The sequence below is a fragment of the Arvicanthis niloticus genome, chromosome 26 (assembly GCF_011762505.2).
Source record: "Arvicanthis niloticus isolate mArvNil1 chromosome 26, mArvNil1.pat.X, whole genome shotgun sequence".
Taxonomy (NCBI): domain Eukaryota; kingdom Metazoa; phylum Chordata; class Mammalia; order Rodentia; family Muridae; genus Arvicanthis; species Arvicanthis niloticus.
The window spans coordinates 9783639-9792423 of NC_133434.1; positions in this window are offsets into that span (position 1 = coordinate 9783639).

Below are 8785 nucleotides of genomic sequence, written 5' to 3' on the forward strand. Positions count from 1 at the left end.
CAGACACTGTCTGAAAGATCCCTGTACTCCTGGGTGCTGGGAGAAGCAGAGGCTAAGGGTGGGAACATGTAGACAGGCTTGTGCTCACTTGGGTCCCTTTTTGCTTGCACGGCCACCCCTTGTGCTTTGGGTCCTGTTGAGAATCACTGTACGTGATGGAAGAAACTACAGATATAGAAGAAAACTGTTGTGAACAACTGCATCATCAGACTTTGGGTAAAGGACCTTATTTCTACATCCAGGAAACCAGGCACCCCAAAGACACAAATGACACCAAAGACCACAGTTCACGGCTCTTTCCTCATTCCCGATGAAGGTGGTCACAGTCCTGTCACTGCCTACACAGTTTAGTGTCCTCTCCTGCCATGTAGACAGTGAGGATTCCTTCCAGGCATCTGGATCTGAGTTTTCCCTGGCCAGACTTGGATCTTACTTTCGTTTACATTTTTTTTTTAGTAGATTAAAGGGTGACGTCGTCTTCCCTCTGCCTGTCTTCTCTTGTATGTGACAGGCACAGTGCTGGAGAGGTATAAAGCTCTAAGCACGACCTTTTAAAGGACAAAACCGCTGAGCATAGCTGAGCCAAATAGCCAGCTCTGAAGGCTTGCATCTCTTTGCAAAGGGATTGTGAAAATCGCACAGGAAACCAAAAGGGCGTCAGAAACGAGGGCAAGAGCAGAAGTTCCTAGCTGTGTGCTTTGGTGAGGTGTTGTCTGCCATCTTGAATTCTTTTCCTTTCTTCTCCACTCTTCACTTTTCTTGTCTCTTCTCATCTGTGCTCATTTCTTTTTTTTTTTTCTTTAAGATGGAGTCCTTTTACGTTGCTGATGCAGGTCTTGACATCCTGGCCTCGGGATCTTCCTACCATAGTAGCTTGGACAATAGGTACAAGCTACCATGCTTGGCTTTTGTCTTTTCTTTGTATAAAATTTGAGTTTCTCATCTCTTTGACTATTGGCCATAGAGCTATACATTTTGGAAAAAAGAGGACTGGTCTTGCCCGGCAGAAGGATATTCAACTTTTAAAAGTTAACATGACGTTGGTGGTATTTTGTATGCTAAGCAACTGTTCTACCACCGATCTATGTTTTTAATCTGGGGAGGCCTTTAACATCAATCTTTAATAGATAACAAAAAAGAAACTCGGGAGAATTGAATCCCCAGTTGTACCTCATTTAATGCGCTCTGCTTTTCAATGCATACAATACCAGAAATAGCAGTATTGGCCTGATGGATTCAAAGATCATTTAATGTATCATCCTCCAATGCGCTTCCTGTTACTCCATAGTTCTCTCTGGTGTCTAAAGGTCTTTATCTAAGTATACTTTTCTATTATAGCACTATTGCTGCTTCAAATAAAATCGCAACGTGGCTGTCATGATATCCAATATTTACATTTCAGTGTAACGGAAACATAAGCGCATCGGAGAAATACCAACTAGAATCAGGAAAGTCGCAGTGGCGCCTCTGTATGTGATCAAGGTTCTGAGGGTGAAGGATGTTGAACAAGTCAGAACTCTGCATAGCCATGAGACTACCTTCCAATACAGTCACATTTCACAGAGAGTAGACCTCACTATTAAAACAAACAAGAAGGACAAGAGACTAAAGAAAAACGCGTTGGCAGGTACTAGAAGAGATGAGGGTGTGTGTGTGTGTGTGCCAATGAGAGCATATAGCAAAGAAACCAACCCATTTGGATAAGATGAATGAGATTTACTTCTGATGCACGGGCTACATGAAGTTTGAGTAACTTCCTGTGTTTAAATATTTTATTCATGAACAACAACATGTGCATCATGGGAGAATTCAGTCTTTGTTGGAAGACCTGTCCATTCATTTCTTAGCCTTAGTGGCAGGCATTGCAGCATCACCTGTCAGGACTGTGATGGGTAGACAACTGGATTGCCGGCGGTTTTCAAAGAGAGATACAATCAAAGGCAGCTATTATGAAGAACAACCGGAAGTCATGGGTGAGCTGGAGTATAGTGGGCAGTCTTAGAAAGCCATGCTGGATGGTGCAACAGTAATCCAGTGTGTAGGGGCAGGGAAAGAGTGAGGGAGAAAGGGAGAATCTTCACTAAGGGTAGCTGCGTTAGAGATAAAAGAAATGAACCATTTTAGGAAACTCAGTGGAGGGAAAAAGTGGACACAGTAACTAAACAGCCACGAGGAAGGCATTCTACACGACAACATCACTGTCAGAATTTCCAAGAAAGCAATTGAGCATCCGTGTCCTGGCCAATGTAAGCAACTGAACTCTCTGTCTTTCCTTCCAGGAAATAGTCAAGGAACAAGTAGCTGAGGTATCCTAAATCTGTCATGATGAGAGTTGTATGACCCTGACGTAGAATGAGTCAAAAAGCAGAGATAGGGCGTAAGATGTACGTTTCTGTTCACCAGAGAGATAATGGCACTTGCATAGATGCCGTTGGCACAGTCTTACTGTATGTAGTTCTTCATGCGGGTTCTGTGGACTGCCAAGCTCACTTTTAGTCCTCAGGGTTCTCTGCACAACATAAAGAGAATTCCGCAAGGAATTAGCAGGAGGGAAATCTAAATGCTGTGCTGATATCCTGTCCAATGCACGGTCCTCCGTGACTTTCTGTGGCTTATTTTGAGTCCCGCCCTCTCTCTCTTATCAGTAGTAGTTCTTTACTCTTGAATTTAAGACACTGGTACCAAATTTCCTCAGCTTTCACGATGAGACAGAAAATGTCCCGTCTATTAATTTTTTTTTTTTTTTTTTGCCATGCCTTCCAACAAGAGTGGGCTTTAGGACTCTGATGAAGATAGCATCTTGTTGGCTCCAAGATGAAAGGTTTGTTGTGAAGTCATGAGCTTAACTTGCTGGCATCTCCCAATGTGCCTCTCAGATTACTTAACAGCATGTTCTCTGAGAGAGAGAGAGAGAGAGAGAGAGAGAGAGAGAGAGAGAGAGAGAGATTACTTTGTAACTAAGTAACTAAAGTTCCTTCTTTAGAGACCTACCCACTTCTGGCCGGTTTTATGTCTCTATGACCCAGGTTGGTCCCTGGTCAAGGACCCTTGAAGTCCCCTAAAGATGAGCAGCTCTTGAAAGTCCAATTGTATCTTTCATCAAAGACAAAATTAGACTCTTTTCATAACCTCGTTACTTTTCCATGCTGAGGGCTAGTGTCAGCCTACAGTGCCTTTTCCTTTCTTAGTAAAAAAATGCAGATATCTCCTGTCCATCAAGAATAAAGCATCCTTGATCCCCGTAGTCACACTAATTTATAAATTTCTCAAAAAAAAAAAAAAAAAAGCCACCATGGGTATGTGGTAACATCTGAATGCCAAGTGTCATGTCTCCAGTGGACGAAGCAGTTCAGTGTTATTGGGAGTCCTTGGCAGAACCCACTCCTAGGGGAACTGTCGCCATATACTTCTCATCCACAATGGTAGGCTTTCTGACAAGCACGTTTAGATCAACATGGGTTCCTAGGAGTTATTTACTCCCTTGGAAGTGAGATATGTCCTAATTTCTTTGTCTTTCAGGCTTACCATAGCGGCTTGAACTTAGTAACCCTTTAGTTTCTGTCTGGGAAAGAAAGCTCAGCTCTGATTTACTGCCATTAGACTCCCAGGACATCTGTAGGGTATCATGCCTATGAAGCTGAGTTCAGAGGGTTTTTTTTATCTAGAATATCCTGTCGACCCTACTTGTTCTGTTGTTGATAAAACATAGTTTGGCTTCCCTTGCATCTGCTTTGCAAAGTGGTCAGTTGTCAATGACCCCCCATATGGATTACATGCTCTTTAAATTATCCATAGATAATTTTTAATTCCAGTCTGATTATGCTATGCTTCGGCACCCCCTCATGAAGTTATCCCTCAGTATCTTCCTTAAGCCGGGCACAGTTTGCCTGCCAACGTTAGCGTGGAAGGAAATAGGCGGAGGTAAATTTACTGAGCCGTCATGGTATAACGATTCGTAAATCCAGAAAGGATGACTTTGGAGTAATCCTGTTTGAGATTGCATCATCACTGCTCAAACATCTCTTTGTGATTATGAAACAAAAAATTAACAACAACAACAACAAAAAATCCTCTATAGGCCTGCCCCACTCTCTTTCCAAAGCTAGTATTTGCAAGAATATCATTGCAACAGTGAACCCTAGACCTAGTGGAAGTTTAGGAGTGTGAGAGGGAATTGGCACATATAAATTCTCTGGCCAACTTGAGATCCCTTGGGGATTACTCTGAAAAATCTCTCTAGCCCTTTTCCAGGACGGTCTTCAAGGAAGCCACCTTGGTGTCATCTTCATATAAAGAGTGAAACCCAACCAAACAATGTAAAAACTGATGTGAAAATTGCTCGTGCCTTATCCTTTCCCCGTGGGTGGAGGGGAAATGCCTCTTAGTCCTGTTCCACCTTAAAAGTAAAATGTGCAGTTTCTGTGTGTAGCTCTGGCATGTAGGGGACTCCTGATCTGTGCAGGGACTGGATGTGTGTGTGTGTGTGGGGGGAATGTAAGCAGATCTCTGAAGAAACCACTTAGGTCAGCAATTTTCGAGGTTGTTGTAATTGGCCTAGCCTAAAAGAATTCTTCAAGCTGTCCGTAGGCCAAGGAAAATGCAAACGCTTCCCTGAAACAGAGGCATTTGGAGTGGAAGAGAAGAAAGGGCTTGTCTGTAAATCAGGCAAACAGACAAGCAAAGTGGACAGGAAAGCGGGGAGCAGGGAGGTTGAACATGAACCAGTTTCTCACTTGGCACATCAGTGGATCTGGCCACGCCACACAGAGAAGGCAGATCTCTCAAAAGATCTTGGCTAGCTCCCTCCTACTGTCTTGGGGACTAAGCCTTCTTCTTGCCTGGTCTGACTATCCACTGACTGTGCAGTGGCCATTTCTCTGAACAACTGAGATTAGGAATCCTCTCTTTCAGTCTCAGGCTAATAGCTAACTGCTTATGGCCGGACAGCTGCTGATGCCCCGGGTGTCTCACGAGCCTTCCAATCTGACACTTGGCTATTATTTTCTCTTCTTTTTCCAGGTCCTCTGTGAATACTATGAGGACAGGTCTGGTGGGTCCCACTGGGCTCCTAGTGTATACCTTAGCCAACAGTACTCTAAGCAAGAGCTTGTCACATCACTCTAGTACCACCAAACGCTTTATAGAGGGCATCTTACTAATATTTCTCCTCTATTCCTGGCACGTATTTGAACACACAGGAGGTGTCCTATCTACCCCTGATTGATTCCCATTATTGTGCTGTATTAACAGCCCTTGACAAAGGGAGGAAGCTCTTAGTTCTGTTTCTCTGTAAAGTGAACTAGTCAGAGAAATGGAGAAACTAAGTCACATGATGTGTCTAGCATCCATCTCTCTGCTCAGGTCTTTCTTGACCTTTCCTTCGACTGCAGTGTGAATCTGTATACCCATCCCATCATCTCTTGATACCCCTGCGTGGCTTTGGAGAACTCTTATCTATCCAGTACCTCTCTGGGACTTCACCTTCCTTCATCATCCCTTTAAATTTCCTTCTCTCATCCCAACTTCCTGTCTTTTCCTCCATCCTCCAGTTCCAGTTCCCCCCTCCTTTCCTTGGTCTGAGGTTGATAATTCTTTAATGTTCTTTCTCTTGTCTGCCCCCTTCATGAGCTGTGCACCTCTCCAAATCTCTATAGCTCCTTCCCAGCATACATCATGCAAGGGGCTCCAAAACTCCCTTGTATTCCTGTCTCCCTCGTCCCTAGTGACCTTGTCACTCTTCTTTATCTTGTTTCTATTTCTCTATCTTTCCTGCCTGCATTACAAAGCTTGTCAATAGCTCAAAAGGGGGCAGAGCAGGGGAAGCAAACGATGCCACCAGTGGGACCATTCAACCCTGAACGCTTAAGAGATGCCAACGTGGAGCCACTCTGAGGGTACCATCTTCTTCTCCCTTGTTTTCATGTCTTGCTGACACATACTACATGCAAGTGACTGTTCTTTAGCCCAGGAGCATGCTCAGTAACCAATGGCTCCCTGAGGCTGGCTGCTGAGACGGACAGCCTCTCACTTGAAGAAGTCATGGTAGGGGTTCAGGGACTGGTGATGGCAGTGGGAGTTTGCAATTGGAGTGGTGTCTTAGCATCTCTTTAAAACCTAAGGGGATCCTTTTGTCGTTTTTCCAGAGAAGTATGCCCTTTCCTCAATATTTTCCACCAAACTGAAGGGCAATTGCCTTATTTAAGAGGTTTTAGAGTCTTTACCCAAGAGGGTCAATTACTCTGTTTTAGAGAAAACCAGGAAAAGAAATGAAGCACACTTAGGAGGCTGTCAGATTAGACTGTGAGATCCCTTAGCAGGATACGAAATGCTCTGTAGATAGGTCACACGTTTGTTGTTTGTAGCTTCTCCTATGGACCACAGTAATATATCAACTAAAGATTGTGAGGTAGAAGGAGTCTCAAATATCACTTCGTTCTGGCTGGCCTCAATGGTTGGTCTTCTCTGACCAAAGTCAGAGACTCCCTAGCCTTTTCTAGATAAGAAGTGACTTCTAATTCCTACTGAACTGAAGGAATACCTTTTATTACACATTTCTTCTTACAATTTGTTTTGGGTTTTGAGAGGGGGTCTCTTGTAACCATGCTTTCTCTACTTTCCAAACGCAAGGACTATAAATATGTTCTGCCATGTCTCTTAGAACACTGTTCTTTGAGTAAGTCAGAAGGCTTTCTGTTTGGACTTTCTTTCTCGAATGGATGGCCCCGTTCTATTCCCAAAAGCTCGGCAGAGCAAATATCACCTACTTTCCAACTGAGAACCCCTTAAATATTTGAAAGCATTGATGATAGATTTAGGTCTTTGTCTAAGTAGCCCCATTTTCAAAATTTCCCATAGCCTGGTTTCACATCTCTTGGAGATGCTGGTGTCTGCATTCTTGGTCCACCCCATTTTCCCTGGTGGGGTCTAAAGCAGAAATGGATGCTCTGAATAGCTCTGAGGGAACAAGACCCAGCTCTGCTTCCTCATTCATTTCCTTGCTTCTTTACCTCTGACCCATTATTTCCTACATGCTCAGTACACCCCGTGAGCCAGTGTTTGTGGACTGGACTGTAGCAGAGTGAGACTAACTCTTCTTAGCTGAAGACCCACTTGCAGGGCAGTAATGCTCGCGCCTTTGCAACTCTCGAACACTTCATTGACTTCTCTCTCTCTCTCTCTCTCTCTCTCTCTCTCTCTCTCTCTCTCTCTCTCGGATAGAGACTTACATAGCATTGGCTGGTCTTGAACTTGATATGTAGTTGAGGATGGGCTTGAACTCTGAATCCCTCTGCCCTTACCATCTGCATTCTAGAGTCACAGGCCTGCATTAACCATGACCACCTTTAACTCTTTTGTTGTTGTTGCTGTTTGTTTGTTTTGCTTGGTTTGATGTGAGTTAGTAACAGAACTGAAGTATTGTCAGAGTCATTTAACTCTTGCCCAACCCAAGGACCTGGGCCAGGTCTGACCAATAGTGATTGGCTCTCTATGGTCAATAACCATATCATTAACTGGCTTTTCTTCTTCAGCATCGTCACCACCAGCATCTTAGCGTCATAAGCTTCTTTTCCATGGGTTACTATTGCTATTTTGGAAGTTGATTCCTGGAATGTCCATAAAAGAGTCCATGAAGCAGCCATGGTTCTTAAGAAATATAATTTTACCATCCATCTTAACCAAATCCCAGCCTCCCATGAGGTTCAGTACAGGGCTGCTCCCAATACTGCATAGAGATAGTGGACTTGAACAGAAATGAGTGAGACTCGGCTTGTGATTTGGTTTGCCGAGCAAAGAGGAAGTGTTTTATGTGGATTCCTTGCTGCCAAAACCCCCTCCCCAGGATTCCCAGAGGAGCCCATGTGGTAGTATGACACGTGAAACAGGCTCTACGCTTTCAGAGATTTTGATTTGATCACAGGCTGGTCCATTAACCATTCCGACCTCAGTTTCACAAGGCATGTGGTTACCTAGCATCAACACCATCATCCTGGAAGGTCTGCTTATTCAGTTACCCTTCACTAACTGTTTACTGGTAAATAAAGAGCTTCCAGTTGGTCCTATGGGTCCCCTTCCCCATTTGGCATAATGATGTATTGAATTCTTGCCTGCAGGATCAGGCTGCGTTTTTCTCTGCATCTTGCTAAACACTATTTTCACATTGCAGGGTGGGGCAGGCCAATCCCTGTTGCTGAGGGTGCAGCTTCATGCCCTGCCCTGAGGCTGAACTCAGCTTCTCCCCCCCCAACCCCACCTTCATCTCCAGAGGTGGAACACAGTCTGGGTGTCCTGGGTGTGAGATCAGGAAAACCAGTCCAACGTTCCCTCCACCTCCACGGTTTGACTGGTAGCACTGAAAGCATCACTTGTTAGCCTCTGCAGAAGAGAATTATCGATTTCTTACTTCCTACCTGCCTGCTGGGCAGGTTAGAATGGATGAGATTGCATCTCTGCTGAGGAGGATGTTATTTGGGTATGCAGTCCGTATTCATCACAGTGGGCAGCAGAAAGCAGCCAGGGTTCCTGTGACACTGAAAGGCCAGGAGAGCCCAGGAGACTGGACCATCATGCTTTTCTCAGACTTTAGAGACTATGCCTGTCTCTCCAGAACAGCCATGTGTGACTGAGTGACTGCGTGACACATTTATTTTATTTTATTTTACCAATTCAAACTGGACACAGCAGCAGCACATAATTGCCAATCACCACGTGCCTATACAGTGTTAGCCCCGAAAGCTTACTTTCTATTCAGACCACGTTCACCTGCACTCTGGGTCTTCCAGGTCCT